Below are 20,285 nucleotides of genomic sequence, written 5' to 3'. Positions count from 1 at the left end.
ATTCTTGGAGATCCATAACTCCGATTGGATTGAAACTTTCAACATGATTTGTGTCCGGATATTAGCTTTCTTGCGGCGAAAGAAGGGAAACAACCGCCTTATGGGGTGTCCACGAGGGTCAGGGGCGCGCCCCCTGCCTTGTGGGCCCCTCGAGCATCGTCTCGTGTTGATTCTTCTTCCCAAAATTCATAAATATTCCCAAAAAAATCTTCGTCAGTTTTTATCCCATGCGGACTCCGTTTGATATGGATTTTCTGTGAAGCAAAAAACATGCAACAAATAGGAACCGGCACTGGGCATTGGATCAATATGTTAGTCCCAAAAATAATATAAAAAGTTGCCAAAAGTATGTAAAAGTTGTAGAGTATTGGCATGGAACAATCAAAAATTATAGATACGACGAAGATGTATTAGTCGTCCCCCGTGAATAGGCAACGGATCCACCACGGATCAATCCCGACCAATGGGGGGAGCAGCCCCCGAACACTACAATGGCCTAGCCCAATGATAGCGCGGGAGGAGACCTTTGACGCCGCATTTCTCACTGGAGGCCACCCTGCTCTTAAGCAGTCGTGACGTGCCGAGTGTTTAGCCTCTCTTTACCATGCACATGACAATTGTTTTGGTACATGTTGCGGAGATAAATGTCGGTTAACCTATGTGGTAGTGATGTGAGCAGCGTCCGTTCCCGGAGCCAGGAAAAGAGGACACATATCCTCGCGTTTAAAGTGTTAGGTATTTGACAGATGCCACACGATGTAAAAACATGAAATCTGTAGCTATTGTCGTAAACACTTACACTACAATAGGAGGACAAAGCTACATACCACAAGGAGGGGCCATTTTTTGGAAAGTTTGGCATTAGTCGAAGATTGCTTTTCCTTACTCGGGAAGAAGCAACACCATTCCACTTCTTCTAAAACTTCATCTGCCAAACACTACTGCAGAAAAAGCCTAGCTATGGTGTGCCAAAAAGGGCCTTGCTGGCATGGATGCCCGACACCACCAGTATGGCGCCATTGCTAAGAAATAGTAGTGGCATTGGTGGCCACGTCAAAAGTATTTTGGATACCCAATAGCGTTGGATGCATGACGACAATATCATATGTACCTATGACGTTGGGACTTCTCTGTATGACATAAATATGGAGAAACCTTGCAGGCGTTGCATATCCTCAGCATGCCATTACTTAGTTTAAAAGCATTGGAAAAACACTGCCACGATAGCGGAAAAACGGTGTCGTGACAATGTTTTTTAAGATCAAAAATATTAGAGTTGTGTTCGCATGCCAGAATAAGGAAACATGTAACCTTAATTAAAATACGTCCACGATAATTATGTGTAGCACTTAATTAAGAGAGCTAGGCAACATTTTGAAGTACGATAAGACGAGAGAATGAGATGTGTAGCTAATGGAGTAGTTTACAGAACCCAACAGCATAGCTAGTTGTCACTATGCTATTATATAAATAATAAGGATCATTAATGTATTTCTTCGACGGATATGCAAGAAACAGTGATCTGTCAGCATCGTAACCCTACTGATGAAGGCGAGCTTTTATCACCTCTGGGCCGGCAGGTGCGCCGCCGTAAAAAACACCAGCATGGTCGATAACATCCTTGTTGAGGATGGTAGCAAACTTGAGCTAGATGCATCTGAACTCATCTCTACTATCTCCAGCTAATTTCCTCCATTTTATTCCCCCATGCAACGAGGTTAGAGATCTTTTTAAGGATTCTCCCCCCGTATGTACTCCATGTGGTAGACGACGTAGTAGCCATCCAAATCAATGTTTTCTGGCTGCTACATGCAACAAAAGTCACTTTTGTGGTCAAAGCGTACAGCTTTAAATTTTTCGAACTTGCGATATCCGTTTCTAATCACTCTTTCCCGTCTAGTATATTCGATGAGTGCTTTGTCAGGAACCTTCTTGATGCCTCTATAGTCTTTCTTCACTTTCCTCGTTGAATCCAAGAAATAAATTTTGGAGAACTTTGGGGTAATAATGATGAGGACACAATGTTCTCTGTGTAAAAAGTAGAGAAAACACTATTATCATCGAGTTATAATGTTTAGATGTGGAAGCATAACGAGATTATACGAAGGAATAGTGTCTACTACATACTGAATAACCTACTTCGGATAGTAGAGCACTAGAAGGAATCTTTTCCATGTTGGCAAGCATCAGGTCTGTCAGGTACTTCCTCATAGCTTGACGGCGACCAGGGAGATTGACATTGGTCTCGTGCATGAGGTAGGGGTCCCATACCGTGACAACCTTGTTGATATCACATTTGGCAATGCAGGCGCTATTGATTGCCCATAGTCGTATTAAGGAAGGACCAAGCTGGTATAGGTGGAACAAGTTGAAGATGTCTTCGAATGGCACATTGAACACTTGTGTGCGGGAAAATGTCACACAAACTAATGTTAGGTGGAACCATCATTGCTGAATAATAAAAGATATATAAAATTAAGTGTGGCATCATTTCTGAATTCCCTCGACGGAACTTTCTACATCCAACAACGCGTTTCGGCTTCTTTTCGTGCACTTTGTTTTGAGCTGCACTTCACCTTCTTCTTGATAGGCGCCAGGTTGTTGGTTGTCATGGTCATCTAGATCTTCCTTTGGATAGTTCTTTATCACTCACTTCTTTTTGCCTTTTATAGAAAAGCTTTCTCACTTCCAAAACCTCTGCATGGCCTTCATGTCCGTCTAGCTGATTTTCAAGTTCGGCCTGGTTCTTCATGCCTCCTTCTAGATCATCATCATGTGCCGCCCCTTCGACTTCGGCATCCTCCTCATCCTCACCATGACTTGTCCACCATGTGTAACCAGGCATGAAACTATGTTTCGACAAGTGCATCTTCACATGACCACTGAAAGGGTCCATCAAAACTCTGTCTTCACTTCTTACATGAACATAATATCTCTTTTTCGCCTTTGTGATTCATACACTACAAAAAGAACCACTTCCGTGATAATACGTGTTTGTCATAGTGTACATCCATGATGATTTTATGACAGAATCAAGATAGTCATACCTGTCCTGTCGTAGAAATGTTCCATGACAATACCAAAATTATCATCATGGAAGTGTCCACTTCCATGACGATAAATGGATCGTCATGGAAGTTTTCCATCAAGGGTAACCGAAACGTGACATCCATTGAAATGGGCCGCCGTTATGCTATCGGGTTCCGGTTTGGATCCGATAACCCGTTAACAGCCTGGACCTATGGGGATTTTCCACGTGTATAATCATCATTGGCCGGAGGAAACATGTGTCGGCTCCTCGGTGGGCCAGATGTCGTCCATCCAATGGAGCAGATGTGCCTATGATACGTTGACACGTGGTAGGGCCCAACAGAGGCCCATATAGGTTAAAAGGGCTGGCCCAGTCAAAGGCCCATCATATTTACTCAGGTACTAGTGGGCCAGCCCACTAATGGCCTGCTTAAACATGGTCCATTTATGGCCCAAAGCCAGATCTAGCCCGTTAATTATTCATCGAGTATTTGGGCCCAATTATGGCCCAATGACATTTTGGACTGTTAGAGGCCCGATGTAGACATGGGCCCATTTCAGCCCGGTGTGTCTTTTGGCCAAGGAATGGACCGTTCTGCCCATGGTCCATATATGGTATGACGCGACATCCAGCTCACTAACGGCCCGTGATCAAGGTGGCAATAGTTCATCCCAACGTGACTTTGGGCCTATTAAAGGTATGTCATATAATTCGTCCCGTTCATGCCTCTAATAAGCTTTAGGCCTCTTAAAGGCCCATGATATTAGTGGGCTAACTAAGGCCCGAGATATGTTTTGCCCTGGTAATGGCCCATCATATAACTGGGCCAATAATGGCCCACTCTACATTTGAGCCTACTAAAGGCCCGTGGACGACTATTGAAAATTGATGCCCAACATGCATTTCGGCCTGCTAAATGCCCATGGTATCTTCTCGGCCGTAACAGGCCACCAGAATATTCAGCCTGTTAATGGACCAAAGCTACATGGGCCCCACTAAGCGCTGGGTCCACTAAAGTGTTGGGGAACGTTGCAGAAAATAAAAAAAATTCTACGCATCACCAAGATCAATCTATGGAGTCATCTAGCAACAAGAGAGAGGAGTGCATCTACATACCCTTGTATATTGCGAGCGGAAGCGTTCAAGAGAACGGGGTTGATGGAGTCGTACTCGTCGTGATCGAAATCACCGATGATCCTAGCGCCGAACATACGGCACCTCCGCGTTCAACACACGTATGGTTGGGAAAGACGTCTCCTCCTTCTTGATCCAGCAATGGGGAAGGAGAGGTTGATGGAGATCCAGCAGCACGACGGCGTGGTGGTGGAAGCAGTGGTGATCTCGGCAGGGCTTCGCCAAGCTCAGCGAGAGGGAGAGGTGTTACGGGGGGAGAGGGAGGTGCCAGGGGCTAGGGTGCGCAGCCCTCCCTCCCCCCTCTTTATATAGGGGCCCTGGGGGAGCCGGCCCCCTAGAGATCCAATCTCAAGGGGGGGGGGCCAAGGGGGGACTTGCCCCCCAAGTCAGGTGGGGCGCCCCCCACCCCTAGGGTTTCCAACCCTAGGTGCAGGGGGAGCCCAAGAGGGGTGCACCAGCCCACCAGGGGCTGGTGCCCTTCCCACTTCAGCCCATGTGGCCCTCCGGGATAGGTGGCCCCACCCGGTGGACCCCCGGGACCCTTCTGGTGGTCCGTGTACAATACCGGTGACCCCCGAAACTTTCCCAGTGGCCGAAAACTGGACTTCCTATATATAAATCTTCACCTCCGGACCATTCCATAACTCCTCGTGATGTTCGGGATCTCATCCGGGACTCCGAACAACTTTCGGGTTACCACATACTAATATCTCTACAACCCTAGCGTCACCGAACCTTAAGTGTGTAGACCCTACGGGTTCGGGAGACACGCAGACATGACCGAGACGACTCTCTGGCCAATAACCAACAGCGGGATCTGGATACCCATGTTGGCTCCCACATGTTCCACGATGATCTCATCGAATGAACCACAATGTCAAGGATTCAAGTAATCCCGTATACAATTCCCTTTGTCAATCCGTACGTTACTTGCCCGAGATCCGATCGTTGGTATCCCAATCCCTTGTTCAATCTCGTTACCGGCAAGTCACTTTACTCGTACCGTAGTGCATGATCCCCTGACCAACCACTTGGTCACATTGAGCTCATTATGATGATGCATTATCGAGTGGGCCCAGCGATACCTCTCCATCATACGGAGTGACAAATCCCAGTCTCGATTTGTGTCAACCCAACAGACACTTTCGGAGATACATGTAGTATACCTTTATAGCCACCCAGTTACGTTGTGACGTTTGGTACACCCAAAGCACTCTTACGGTATCCGGGAGTTACACGATCTCATGGTCTAAGGAAACGATACTTGACATTAGAAAAGCTCTAGCAAATGAACTACACGATCTTGTGCTATGCTTAGGATTGGGTCTTGTCCATCACATCATTCTCCCAATGATGTGATCCTGTTATCAATGACATCCAATGTCCATGGTCAGGAAAACATAACCATCCATCGATAAACGAGCTAGTCAACTAGAGGCTCACTAGGGACATGTTGTGGTCTATGTATTCACACATGTATTGCGATTTCCGGATAACACAATTATAGCATGAACAATAGACAATTATCATGAACAAGGAAATATAATAATAACCATTTTATTATTGCATCTAGGGCATATTTCCAACAGTCTCCCACTTGCACTAGAGTCAATAATCTAGTTACATTGTGATGAATCGAACACCCATAGAGTTCTGGTGTTGATCATGTTTTGCTCGCGGAAGAGGTTTAGTGAACGGACCTGCGACATTCAGATCGGTGTGCACTTTACAAATATCTATGTCTCCATCTTGAACATTTTCACGGATGGAGTTGAAGCGACGCTTGATGTGTCTGGTCTTCTTTTGAAACCTGGGCTCCTTGGCAAGGGCAATGGCTCCAGTGTTGTCACAGAAGAGAGTCATCGGCCCCGATGCATTGGGAATAACTCCTAGGTCGGTAATGAACTCCTTCATCCAGATTGCTTCATGTGCTACCTCCGAGGCTGCCATGTACTCCGCTTCACATGTAGATCCCGCCACGACGCTTTGCTTGCAACTGCACCAGCTTACTGCCCCACCATTCAAAATATACACGTATCCGGTTTGTGACTTAGAGTCATCCAGATCTGTGTTGAAGCTAGCATCGACGTAGCCCTTTACGGTGAGCTCTTCGTCACCTCCATATACGAGAAACATATCCTTAGTCCTTTTCAGGTACTTTAGGATATTCTTGACTGCTGTCCAGTGTTCCATGCCGGGATTACTTTGGTACCTTCCTACCAAACTTATGGCAAGGTTTACATCAGGTTTGGTACACAGCATGGCATACATGATAGACCCTATGGCCGAGGCATAGGGGACGACACTCATCTTTTCTCTATCTTCTTCCATGGTCGGACATTGAGCCAAGCTCAATTTCACACCTTGCAACACAGGCAAGAACCCCTTCTTGGACTGATCCATATTGAACTTCTTCAATATCTTATCAAGGTATGTGCTTTGTGAAAGACCTATGAGGCGTCTCGATCTATCTCTACAGATCTTGATGCCTAATATGTAAGCAGCTTCTCCAAGGTCCTTCATTGAAAAACACATATTCAAGTAGGCCTTCATGCTCTCCAAAAGTTCTATATCATTTCCCATCAAAAGTATGTCATCTACATATAATATGAGAAATGCTACAGAGCTCCCACTCACTTTCTTGTAAACGCAGGCTTCTCCATAAGTCTGCATAAACCCAAACGCTTTGATCATTTCATTAAAGCGAATGTTCCAACTCCAAGATGCTTGCACCAGCCCATAGATGGAGCGCTGGAGCTTGCATACCTTGTTAGCATTCTTAGGATCGACAAAACCTTCCGGCTGCATCATATACAATTTTTCCTTAAGAAAGCCATTAAGGAATGCCGTTTTGACGTCCATTTGCCATATCTCATAATCATAGTATGCGGCAATTGCTAACATGATTCAGACGGACTTCAGCTTCGCTACGGGTGAGAAGGTCTCATCGTAGTCAACGCCTTGAACTTGTCGATAACCCTTAGCGACAACTCGAGCCTTATAGATGGTAACATTACCATCCGCGTCCGTCTTCTTCTTAAAGATCCATTTATTTTCTATCGCTCGCCGATCATCGGGTAAGTCTGTCAAAGTCCATGCGTGGATCCTATCTCGGATTGCATGGATTCAAGCCATTTCTTGGAATCTGGGCCCGCCATCGCTTCTTCATAGTTCGAAGGTTCAGCATTGTCTAACAACATGATTTCCAGGACAGGGTTGCCATACCATTCTGGTGTGGAACGTGTCCTTGTGGACCTTCGAAATTCAGTAGCAACTTGATCCGAAGTACCGTGATCATCATCATTAACTTCCTCTCTAGTCGGTGCAGGCACCACAGGAACATCTTCCTGAGCTGGTACTTTCCAGTTCAAGAGGCAGTACTTCATCGAGTTCTACTTTCCTCCCACTTACTTCTCTCGAGAGAAACTCTTTCTCCAGAAAGGACCCGTTCTTGGCAACAAAGATCTTGCCATCGGATCTGAGGTAGAAGGTATACCCAATGGTTTTCTTAGGGTATCCTATGAAGACGCATTTTTCTGACTTGGGTTCGAGCTTTTCAGGTTGAAGTTTCTTGACATAAGCATCGCATCCCCAAACTTTTAGAAACGATAGCTTAGGTTCTTCCCAAACCATAATTTATACGGTGTCGTCTCAACGGATTTAGACAGTGCCCTATTTAAAGTGAATGTAGCTGTCTCTAGAGCGTATCCCCAAAATGATAGCGGTAAATCGGTGAGTGACATCATAGATTGCACCATATCCAATAGAGTGCGATTACAACGTTCGGACACACCGTTACGCTGAGGTGTTCCAGGCGGCGTGAGTTGTGAAACAATTCCACATTTCCTTAAGTGAGCACCAAATTCGTGACTTAAATATTCTCCCCCACGATCTGATCGTAAGAACTTTATCTTTCGTTCACGTTGATTCTCTACCTCACTCTGAATTCCTTGAACTTTTCAAAGGTCTCAGACTTGTGTTTCATCAAGTAGACATACCCATATCTACTCAAGTCGTCAGTGAGAGTGAGAGCATAACGGTAGCCTCTGCGAGCCTCAACGCTCATTGGACCGCACACATCAGTATGTATGATTTCCAATAAGTTGGTTGCTCGTCCATTGTTCCGGAGAACGGAGTCTTGGTCATTTTGCCCATGAGGCATGGTTCGCATGTGTCAAATGATTCATAATCAAGAGACTCCAAAAGTCCATCAGCATGGAGCTTCTTCATGCGTTTGACTCCAATGTGACCAAGGCGGCAGTGCCACAAGTATGTGGGACTATCCTTATCAACCTTACATCTTTTGGTATTCACACTATGAATATGTGTAACATCACGTTCGAGATTCATTAAGAATAAACCATTGACCAGCGGGGCATGACCATAAAACATATCTCTCATATAAATAGAACAACCATTATTCTCGGATTTAAATGAGTAGCCATCTCGTATTAAACGAGATCCAGATATAATGTTCATGCTCAAAGCTGGCACTAAATAACAATTATTGAGGTTTAAAACTAATCCCGTAGGTAAATGTAGAGGTAGCGTGCCGACGGCGATCACATCGACCTTGGAACCATTCCCGACGCGCATCGTCACCTCGTCCTTCGCCAGTCTCCGCTTATTCTGCAGCTCCTGTTTTGAGTTACAAATATGAGCAACCGCACCGGTATCAAATACCCAGGAGCTACTACGAGTACTGGTAAGGTACACATCAATTACATGTATATCACATATACCTTTGGTGTTGTCGGCCTTCTTGTCCGCTAAGTACTTGGGGTAGTTCCGCTTCCAGTGTCTGCTTCCCTTGCAATAAAAGCACTCAGTCTCAGGTTTGGGTCCATGCTTTGGCTTCTTCTCGGCAACTGGCTTACCGGGTGCGACAACTCCCTTGCCGTCCTTCTTGAAGTTCTTCTTACCCTTGCCTTTCTTGAAACTAGTGGTTTTATTGACCATCAACACTTGATGTTCCTTTTTGATCTCCACCTCCGCTGATTTCTGTTGGGGAACGTAGTAATTTCAAAAAAATTCCTACGCACACGCAAGATCATGGTGATGGCATAGCAACGAGAGGGGAGAGTATTGTCCACGTACCCTTGTAGACCGTAAGCGGAAGTGTTATGACAACGCGGTTGATGTCGTCGTACGTCTTCACGATCCAACCGATCCAAGTACCGAACGTATGGCACCTCCGAGTTCAGCACACGTTCAGCTCGATGACGATCCTCGGGCTCCGATCCAGCAAAGCGTCGGGGATGAGTTCCGTCAGCACGACGGCATGGTGACGATGATGATGTTCTACCGGCGCAGGGCTTCGCCCAAACTCCACGACGATATGACCGAGGTGGAATATGGTGGAGGGGGGCACCGCACACGGCTAAGGAACGATCCGTAGATCAACTTGTGTGTCTATGGGGTGCCCCCTGCCCCCGTATATAAAGGAGTGGAGGAGGGGGAGGGCCGGCCCTCTCTATGGCGCGCCCTAGGGGAGTCCTACTCCCACCGGGAGTAGGATTCCCCCTTTCCTAGTAGAACTAGGAACCCTTCCACGTAGTAGGAGTAGGAGAGAAGGAAAGGGAAGAGAGAAGGAGAAGGAAGGAAGGGGGCGCCCCCCCTCCCTAGTCCAATTCGGACTAGTCCAAGGGGAGGGGTGCGGCCACCCTTTTGGCCCTTTCTCTCCTTTCCCGTATGGCCCATTGAGGCCCAATACGAATTCCCGTAACTCTCCGGTACCCGGAAAAATACCCGAATCACTCGGAACCTTTCCGAACTCCGAATATAGTCGTCCAATATATCGATCTTTACGTATCGACCATTTCGAGACTCCTCGTCATGTCCCGATCTCATCCGGGACTCCGAACTCCTTCGTTACATCAAAACTTATAAACTCATAATAAAACTGTCATCATAACGTTAAGCGTGCGGACCCTACGGGTTCGAGAACTATGTAGACATGACCTAGAACTATTCTCGGTCAATAACCAATAGCGGAACCTGGATGTCCATATTGGCTCCTACATATTCTATGAAGATCTTTATCGGTCAAACCGCATAACAACATACGTTGTTCCCATTGTCATCGGTATGTTACTTGCCCGAGATTAGATCGTCGGTATCCAATACCTAGTTCAATCTCGTTACCGGCAAGTCTCTTTACTCGTTACGTAATGCATCATTCCGTAACTAACTCATTAGCTACATTGCTTGCAAGGCTTATAGTGATGTGCATTACCGAGAGGGCCCAGAGATACCTCTCCGACAATCGGAGTGACAAAACCTAATCTCGAAATATGCCAACCCAACATGTACCTTTGGAGACACCTGTAGTACTCCTTTATAATCACCCAGTTACGTTGTGACGTTTGGTAGCACCCAAAGTGTTCCTTCGGTAAATGGGAGTTGCATAATTTCATAGTTACAGGAACATGTATAAGTCATGAAGAAAGCAATAGCAACATACTAAATGATCAAATGCTAGGCTAACGTAATGGGTCATGTCAATCACATCATTCTCCTAATGATGTGATCCCGTTAATCAAATGACAACTTATGTCTATGGCTAGGAAACTTAACCATCTTCGATTCACGAGCTAGTCAAGTAGAGGCATACTAGTGACACTATGTTTGTCTATGTATTCACACATGTATTATGTTTCCGGTTAATACAATTCTAGCATGAATAATAAACATTTATCATGAAATAAGGAAATAAATAATAACTTTATTATTGCCTCTAGGGCATATTTCCTTCAGTCTCCCACTTGCACTAGAGTCAATAATCTAGTTCAGATCGCCATGTGATTTAACACTAACATTCATATCTGTATATGATTAACACCCATAGTTCACATCGTCATGTGACTAACACCCAAAGGGTTTACTAGAGTCAATAATCTAGTTCACATAGCTATGTGATTAACACCCAAAGAGTACTGAGGTGTGATCATGTTTTGCTCGTGAGAGAAGCTTAGTCAACGGGTCTGTCATATTCAGAGCCGTATGTATTTTGCAAATATTCTATGTCTACAATGCTCTGCACGGAGCTACTCTAGATAATTGCTCCCACTTTCAATATGTATCCATATTGAGACTTAGAGTCATCTGGATTGGTGTAAAAGCTTGCATAGTTGTAACTTTTTACGACGAGCTCTTTTATCACTTCCATTATCGAGAAATATTTCCTTAGTCCTCACTAAGGATATTCTTGACCGCTATCCAATGATCTACTATTAGATCAAAATTGTATTCCTTTCCCAAACTCAGAGAAAGGTATACAATAGGTCTGGTACACAGCATATCATACTTTATAGAACCTATGACTGAGGCATAGGGAATGACTTTTCATTCTCTTTTCTATTTTCTGCCATGGTCGGGATTTGAGTCTTACTCACTTTCACACCTTGCAACACAGGCAAGAACTCCTTCTTTGACTGTTCCATTTTGAACTACTTCAAAATCTTATCAAGGTATGTACTCATTGAAAAAAACTTATCAAGCGTCTTGATCTATCTATATAGATCTTGATGCTCAATGTGTAAGCAGTTTCACCGAGGTCTTTCTTTGAAAAACTCCTTTCAAACATTCCTTTATGCTTTCTAGAAAATTCTACATCATTTCCAATTAATAATATGTCATTTACATATACTTATCAGAAAGGTTGTAGTGCTCCCACTCACTTTCTTGTAAATACAGGCCTTTCCAAAAGTCTGTATAAAACCATATGCTTTGATCCACTCATCAAAGTGTATATTCCAACTCCGAGATGCTTGCACCAGTCCATTGATGGATTGCTGGAGCTTGCACACTTTGTTAGCATCTTTAGGATTGACAAAACCTTCTGATTGCATCATATACAACTCTTCTTTAATAAATCCATTAAGGAATGCAGTTTTGACATCCATTTGCCAGATTTCATAAAATGTGGCAATTGCTAACATGATTCGGACAGACTTAAGCATCGATACGAGTGAGAAAATCTCATCGTATTCAACCCCTTGAACTTGTTGAAAACCTTTTGCAACAAGTCGAGCTTAGTGGATAGTAACACTACTATCAGTGTCCGTCTTCCTCTTGAAGATCCATTTAACATGGCTTGCTGATCATCGAGCAAGTCAATCAAAGTCCATACTTTGTTCTCATACATGGATCATATCTCAGATTTTATGGCCTCAAGACATTTTGCGGAATCTGGGCTCGTCATCGCTTCCTCATAGTTCGTAGGTTCATCATAGTCTAGTAACATGACTTCCAGATCAGTATTACCGTACTACTCTAGTGCGGACTGTACTTTGGAAGACCTACGAGGTTTTGTAGTAACTTGATATGAAGTTTCATGATCATCATCATTAGCTTCCTCACTAATTGGTGTAGGAATCACTGGAACTGATTTCCGTGATGAACTACTTTCCAATTCGGGAGAAGGTACAAATTACCTTATCAAGCTCTACTTTCCTCCCACTCACTTCTTTCGAGAGAAACTCCTTCTCTAGAAAGGATCCATTCTTAGCAACGAATGTTTTGCCTTCGGATCTGTGATAGAAGGATTACCCAATAGTTTCATTTGGGTATTCTATGAAGACACACTTCTCCGATTTGGGTTTGAGCTTATCAGGATGAAACTTTTTCACATAAGCATCGCAGCCCCAAACTTTAAGAAACGACAACTTGGGTTTCTTGTTAAACCACAGTTCATATGTTGTCGTCTCAACGCATTTAGATGGTGCCCTTTTAACGTGAATGCAGCTGTCTCTAATGCATAACCCCAAAGCAATAGTGGTAAATCAGTAAGAGACATCACAGATCGCACCATATCCAATAAAGTGCGGTTACGACGTTCGGACACACCATAACGTTGTGGTGTTCCAGGTGGCGTGAGGTGTGAAACTATTCCACATTGTTTTAATTGAAGACCAAACTCGTAACTCAAACATTCGTCTCCGCGATCAGATCGCAGAAACTTTATTTTCTTGTTACGATGATTTTTCCACTTCACTCTGAAATTCTTTGAACCTTTCAATTATTTCAGACTTATGTTTCATCAAGTAGATATACCCATATCTGCTCAAATCATTTTGTGAAGGTCAAAAAATAATGATACTTGCCACGAGCATCAACACTCATTGCATCACATACATTGGTATGTATTATTTCCAATAAATCAGTAGCTTGTTCCATTGTTCCGGAGAACGGAGTTTTAGTCATCTTGCCCAAAAGGCACGGTTCGCAAGCATCAAATGATTCATAACCAAGTGATTCCGAAAATCCATCGTTGTAGAGTTTCTTCATGCGCTTTATACCGCTATGACCCAAACGGCAGTGCCACAAATAAGTTGCACTATCATTATTAACATTGCATCTTTTGGCATCAATATTATGAATATGTGTATCACTACGATCGAGATCCAACAAACTATTTTCATTGGGTGTATAACCATCGAAGGTCTTATTCATGTAAACAGAATAACAATTATTCTTTAACTTCAAATGAATAACCGTATCGCAATAAACATGATCAAATCATATTCATGCTCAACGCAAACGCTAAATAACATTTATTTAGGTTTAACACTAATCTCGAAAATATAGGGAGTGTGTGATGATGATCATATCAATATTGGAACTATTTCCAACACTCATCGTCACTTCCCCTCAACTAGTCTCTGTTTATTATGTAACTCTTGTTTCGAGTTACTAATCTTAGCAACCGAACAAGTATCAAATACCCAGGGGCTACTATAAACACTAGTAAGGCACACATCAAACACCTGTATATCAAATATACCCTTGTTCACTTTGCCATCCTTCTTATCCACCAAATATTCAGGGCATTTCCGCTTCCAGTGACCATTTCCTTTGCAGTGTAAACACTCAGTTTCAGGCTTTGGTCCAGCTTTGGTCTTCTTCATGGGAGTGATAACTTGTTTGCCATTCTACTTGAAGTTTCCCTTTCTTTCCCTTTGCCCTTTTCTTGAAACTAGTGGTCTTTTCAATCATCAACACTTGATGCTCTTTCTTGATTTCTACCTTCGTCGATTTCAACATCACGAAGAGCTCGGGAATCGTTTTCGTCATCCCTTGCATACTATAGTTCATCACGAAGTTCTAGTAACTTAGTGATGGTGACTAGAGAATTCTGTCAATCACTATCTTATCTGAAAGATTAACTCCTACTTGATTCAAGCGATTGAAGTACCCAGACAATCTGAGCACATGCTCACTAGTTGAGTGATTCTCCTCCATCTTTTAGCTATAGAACTTGTTGGAGACTTCATATCTCTCAACTCGGGTATTTGCTTTGAAATATTAACTTCAATTCCTGGAACATCTCATATGGTCCATGACGTTCAAAACGTCTTTGAAGTCCCGATTCTAAGCCGTTAAGCATGGTGCACTAAACTATCAAGTAGTCATCATATTGAGCTAGCCAAACGTTCATAACGTCTGCATCTGCTCCTGCAATAGGTCTGTCACCTAGCGGTGCATTAAGGACATATTTCTTCCGTGCAGCAATGAGGATACACCTCAGATCATGGATCGAATCCGCATCATTGCTACTAACATCTTTCAACACAATTTTCTCTAGGAACATATCAAAATAAACATATGAAAGCAACAACGCAAGCTATTGATCTACAACATAATTTGCAAAATACTACCAGGACTAAGTTCAAGATAAATTTAAGTTCATTTAATCATATTACTTAAGAACTCCCACTTAGATAGACATCCCTCTAATCCTCTAAGTGATTACGTGATCCATATCAACTACACCATGTCCGATCGTCACGTGAGATGGAGTAGTTTCAATGGTGAACATCACTATGTTGATCATATCTACTATATGATTCATGTTCGACCTTTCGGTCTCCGTGTTCCGAGGCCATATCTGTATATGCTAGGCTCGTCAAGTTTAACCTGAGTATTCCGCATGTGCAACTGTTTTGCACCCGTTGTATTTGAACGTAGATTCTATCACACCCGATCATCACGTGGTGTCTCAGCACGAAGAACTTTCGCAATGGTGCATAATCAGGGAGAACACTTCTTGATAATTAGTGAGAGATCATCTTAAAATGCTACCGTCAATCAAAGCAAGATAAGATGCATAAAGGATAAACATCACATGCAATTAATATAAGTGATATGATATGGCCATCATCATCTTGTGCTTGTGATCTCCATCTTCAAAGCACCATCGTGATCGCCATCGTCACCGGCGCGACACCTTGATCTCCATCGTAGCATCATTGTTGTTACGCCATCTATTGCTTCTACGACTATCGCTACCGCTTAGTGATAAAGTAAAGAAATTACAGGGCGTTTGCATTTCATACAATAAAGTGACAACCATATGGCTCCTGCCAGTTGCCGATAACTTCGGTTACAAAACATGATCATCTCATACAATAAAATATAGCATCACATCTTGACCATATCACATCACAACATGCCCTGCAAAAACAAGTTAGACGTCCTCTACTTTGTTGTTCCAAAGTTTACGTGGCTGGTACGGGCTTAGCAAGAACCGTTCTTACCTACGCATCAAAACCACAACGATAGTTCGTCAAGTTAGTGCTGTTTTAACCTTCGCAAGGACCGGGCATAGCCACACTCGATTCAGCTAAAGTGAGAGAGACAGACACCCGCCAGCCACCTTTAAGCATGAGTGCTCGTAACGGTGAAACCAGTCTCGTGTAAGCGTACGCATAATGTCGGTCCGGGCCGCTTCATCTCACAATACCGCCGAACCAAAGTATGACATGCTGGTAAGAAGTATGACTTGTATCGCCCACAACTCACTTGTGTTCTACTCGTGCATATGACATCTATGCATAAAACCAGGCTCGGATACCACTGTTGGGGAACGTAGTAATTTCAAAAAAATTCCTACACACACGCAAGATCATGGTGATGGCATAGCAACGAGAGGGGAGAGTATTTTCCACGTACCCTCATAGACCGTAAGCGGAAGCGTTATGACAACGCGGTTGATGTAGTCGTACGTCTTCACGATCCGACCGATCCAAGTACCAAACGTACGGCACCTCCGAGTTCAGCACACGTTCAGCTCCATGATGATCCCAGGGCTCCGATCCAGCAAAGCGTCGGGAATGAGTTCCGTCAGCACGACGGCGTGGTGACGATGATGATGTTCTACCGGCGCAGGGCTTCGCCTAAACTCCACGACGATATGACCGAGGTGGAATATGGTGGAGGGGGGCACCGCACACGGCTAAGGAACGATCCGTAGATCAACTTGTGTGTCTATGGGGTGCCCCCTGCCCCCGTATATAAAGGAGTGGAGGAGGGGGAGAGCCGGCCCTCTCTATGGCGCGCCCTAGGGGAGTCCTCCTCCCACCGGGAGTAGGATTCCCCCTTTCCTAGTAGAACTAGGAACCCTTCCATGTAGTAGGAGTAGGAGAGAAGGAAAGGGAAGAGAGAAGGAGAAGGAAGGAAGGGGGCGCCCCCCCTCCCTAGTCCAATTCGGACTAGTCCAAGGGGAGGGGTGCGGCCACCCTTTTGGCCCTTTCTCTCCTTTCCCGTATGGCCCATTGAGGCCCAATACGAATTCCTGTAACTCTCCGGTACTCTGAAAAATACCCGAATCACGCGGAACCTTTCCGAACTCCGAATATAGTCGTCCGATATATCGATCTTTACGTATCGACCATTTCGAGACTCCTCGTCATGTCCCCAATCTCATCCGGGACTCCGAACTTATTCGGTACATCAAAACTTATAAACTCATAATAAAACTGTCATCGTAACGTTAAGCGTGCGGACCCTACGGGTTCAAGAACTATGTAGACATGACCTAGAACTATTCTCGGTTAAGAACCAATAGCGGAACCTGGATGTCCATATTGGCTCCTACATATTCTACGAAGATCTTTATCGGTCAAACCGCATAACAACATACGTTGTTCCCTTTGTCATCGGTATGTTACTTGCCCGAGATTCGATCGTCGGTATCCAATACCTAGTTCAATCTCGTTACCAGCAAGTCTCTTTACTCATTATGTAATGCATCATTCTGTAACTAACTCATTAGCTACATTGCTTGCAAGGCTTATAGTGATGTGCATTACCGAGAGGGCCCAGAGATACCTCTCCGACAATCAGAGTGACAAAACCTAATCTCGAAATACGCCAACCCAACATGTACCTTTGGAGACACCTGTAGTACTCCTTTATAATCACCCAGTTACGTTGTGACGTTTGGTAGCACCCAAAGTGTTCCTCCGATAAACGGGAGTTGCATAATCTCATAGTTACAGGAACATGTATAAGTCATGAAGAAAGCAATAGCAACATACTAAACGATCAAGTGCTAGGCTAACGTAATGGGTCATGTCAATCACATCATTATCCTAATGATGTGATCCCGTTAATCAAATGACAACTCATGTCTATGGCTAGGAAACTTAACCATCTTTGATTCACGAGCTAGTCAAGTAGAGGCATACTAGTGACACTATGTTTGTCTATGTATTCACACATGTATTACATTTCCGGTTAATACAATTCTAGCATGAATAATAAACATTTATCATGAAATAAGGAAATAAATAATAACTTTATTATTGCCTCTAGGGCATATTTCCTTCAATTTCAACATTGAATACACCTCAGGAATAGTTTTCACCATCCCCTGCATATTGAAGTTCATCACAAAGCTCTTGTAGTTAGGTGGGAGCGACTGGAGGATTCTGTCGACCACCGTGTCATCCGGGAGATTAACTCCTAGTTGAGATAAGCGGTTGTGCAACCCAGACATTTTGAGTATGTGCTCGCTGACAGAACCATTCTCCTCCATCTTACAACTGTAGAACTTGTCGGAGACTTCATATCTCTCGACCCGGGCGTGAGCTTGGAAAAGCATTTTCAGCTCTTGGAACATCTCATATGCTCCGTGCTACTCAAAACGCTTTTGGAGCCCCGGTTATAAGCTGTAAAGCATGCCGCACTGAACCAGGGAGTAATCATCACTATGCGACTGCCAGGCGTTCATAACTTCTTGAGTTGCTGGGAAAATGGGTGCTTCACCTAGCGGTGCATCTAGGACATATGCTTTCTTGGCAGCTATGAGGATGATCCTCAAGTTCCAGACCCAATCCGTATAGTTGCTGCCATCGTCTTTCAGCTTGGTTTTCTCTAGGAACGCGTTGAAGTTGAGGGCAACATTAGCGTGGGCCATTTGATCAACAAGACATATTGCAATGATTTTACACTAAGTTCATGATAATTAAGTTCATCTAATCAAATTATATAATGAACTCCCACTCAGATAGACATCCCTCTAGTCATCTAAGTGATCCATGATCCGAGTCAACTAGGCCGTGTCCGATCATCACGTGAGACGGACTAGTCATCATCGGTGAACATCTTCATGTTGATCATATCTTCTATACGACTCATGTTCGACCTTTCAGTATCTTGTGTTCCGAGGCCATGTCTATACATGCTAGGCTCGTCAAGTCAACCTAAGTGTTTTGCATGTGTAAATCTGGCTTAACACCCGTTGTATGTGCTTCGAGACAACGAACTTTCGCAACGGCGCACAGTTAGGGGGAACACTTTCTTGAAATTATTATGAGGGATCATCTTATTTACTACCGTCATACTAAGCAAATAAGAATCAAAACATGATAAACATCACATGCAATCAAATAGTGACATGATATGGCCAATATCATTTTGCTCCTTTTGATCTCCATCTTCGGGGTGCCATGATCATCATCGTCACCGGCATGACACCATGATCTCCATCATCGTGTCTTCATGAAGTTGTCACGCCAATGATTACTTCTACTTCTATGGCTAAGGTGTTTAGCAATAAAGTAAAGTAATTACATGGCGTTATTCAATGACACGCAGGTCATACAAAAAATAAAGACAAATTCTATGGCTCCTGCCGGTTGTCATACTCATCAACATGCAAGTCGTGATTCCTATTACAAGAACATGATCAATCTCATACATCACATATATTTCATTCGTCACATCCTTTTGGCCATATCACATCACAAGGCATATGCTGCAAAAACAAGTTAGACGTCCTCTAATTGTTGTTGCATGTTTTTACGTGGCTGCTATAGGTTTCTAGCAAGAACGTTTCTTACCTATGCCAAAACCACAACGTGATATGCCAATTTCTATTTACCCTTCATAACGACCCTTTTCATCGAATCCGATCCGACTAAAGTGGGTAAGACAGACACGCGCTAGCCACCTTATGCAACTAGTGCATGTCAGTCGGTGGAACCTGTCTCACGTAAGCGTACGTGTAAGGTCGGTCCGGGCCGCTTCATCCCACGATGCCGCCGAAACAAGATAAGACTAGTAGTGGCAAGAGAATTGACAAAACCAACGCCCACAACAATCTTGTGTTCTACTCGTGCATACAAACTACGCATAGACCTAGCTCATGATGCCACTGTTGTGGAACGTTGCAGAAAATAAAAAAATTCTACACATCACCAAGATCAATCTATGGAGTCACCTAGCAACTAGAGAGAGGAGTGCATCTACATACCCTTGTAGATCGCGAGCGGAAGCGTTCAAGAGAACGGGGTTGATCGAGTCGTACTCGTTGTGATCCAAATCACCGATGATCCTAGCGTCGAACGTACGGCACCTCCACGTTCAACACACGTACGGTTGGGCAAGACGTCTCCTCCTTCTTGATCCAGCAAGGGGGAAGGAGAGGTTGATGGAGATCCAGCAGCACGATGGTGTGGTGGTGGAAGTAGTGGTGATCTCAGCAGGGCTTCGCCAAGCTCAGCGAGAGGGAGAGGTGTTACGGGGGGAGAGGGAGGCTCCAGGGGCTAGGGTGCGCAGCCCTCCCTCTCCCCTCTTTATATAGGGGCCCTGGGGGCGCCGGCCCCCTAGAGATCCAATCTCAAGGGGGGGGGGCGACGGCCAAGGGGGGGACTTGCCCCCCATGTCTGGGGCGCCCCCCACCCCTAGGGTTTCCAACCCTAGGCGTAGGGGGAGGCCCAAGGTGGGCGCACCAGCCCACCAGGGGCTGGTTCCCTTCCCACTTCATCCCATCTGGCCCTCCGGGATAGGTGGCCCCACCCGGTGGACCCCCGGGACCCTTCCGGTGGTCCCGGTA

The sequence above is a fragment of the Triticum aestivum genome, chromosome 6B (genome assembly GCF_018294505.1).
Source record: "Triticum aestivum cultivar Chinese Spring chromosome 6B, IWGSC CS RefSeq v2.1, whole genome shotgun sequence".
NCBI classification, from domain to species: domain Eukaryota; kingdom Viridiplantae; phylum Streptophyta; class Magnoliopsida; order Poales; family Poaceae; genus Triticum; species Triticum aestivum.
Note: the sequence above shows the minus strand (reverse complement) of the source record.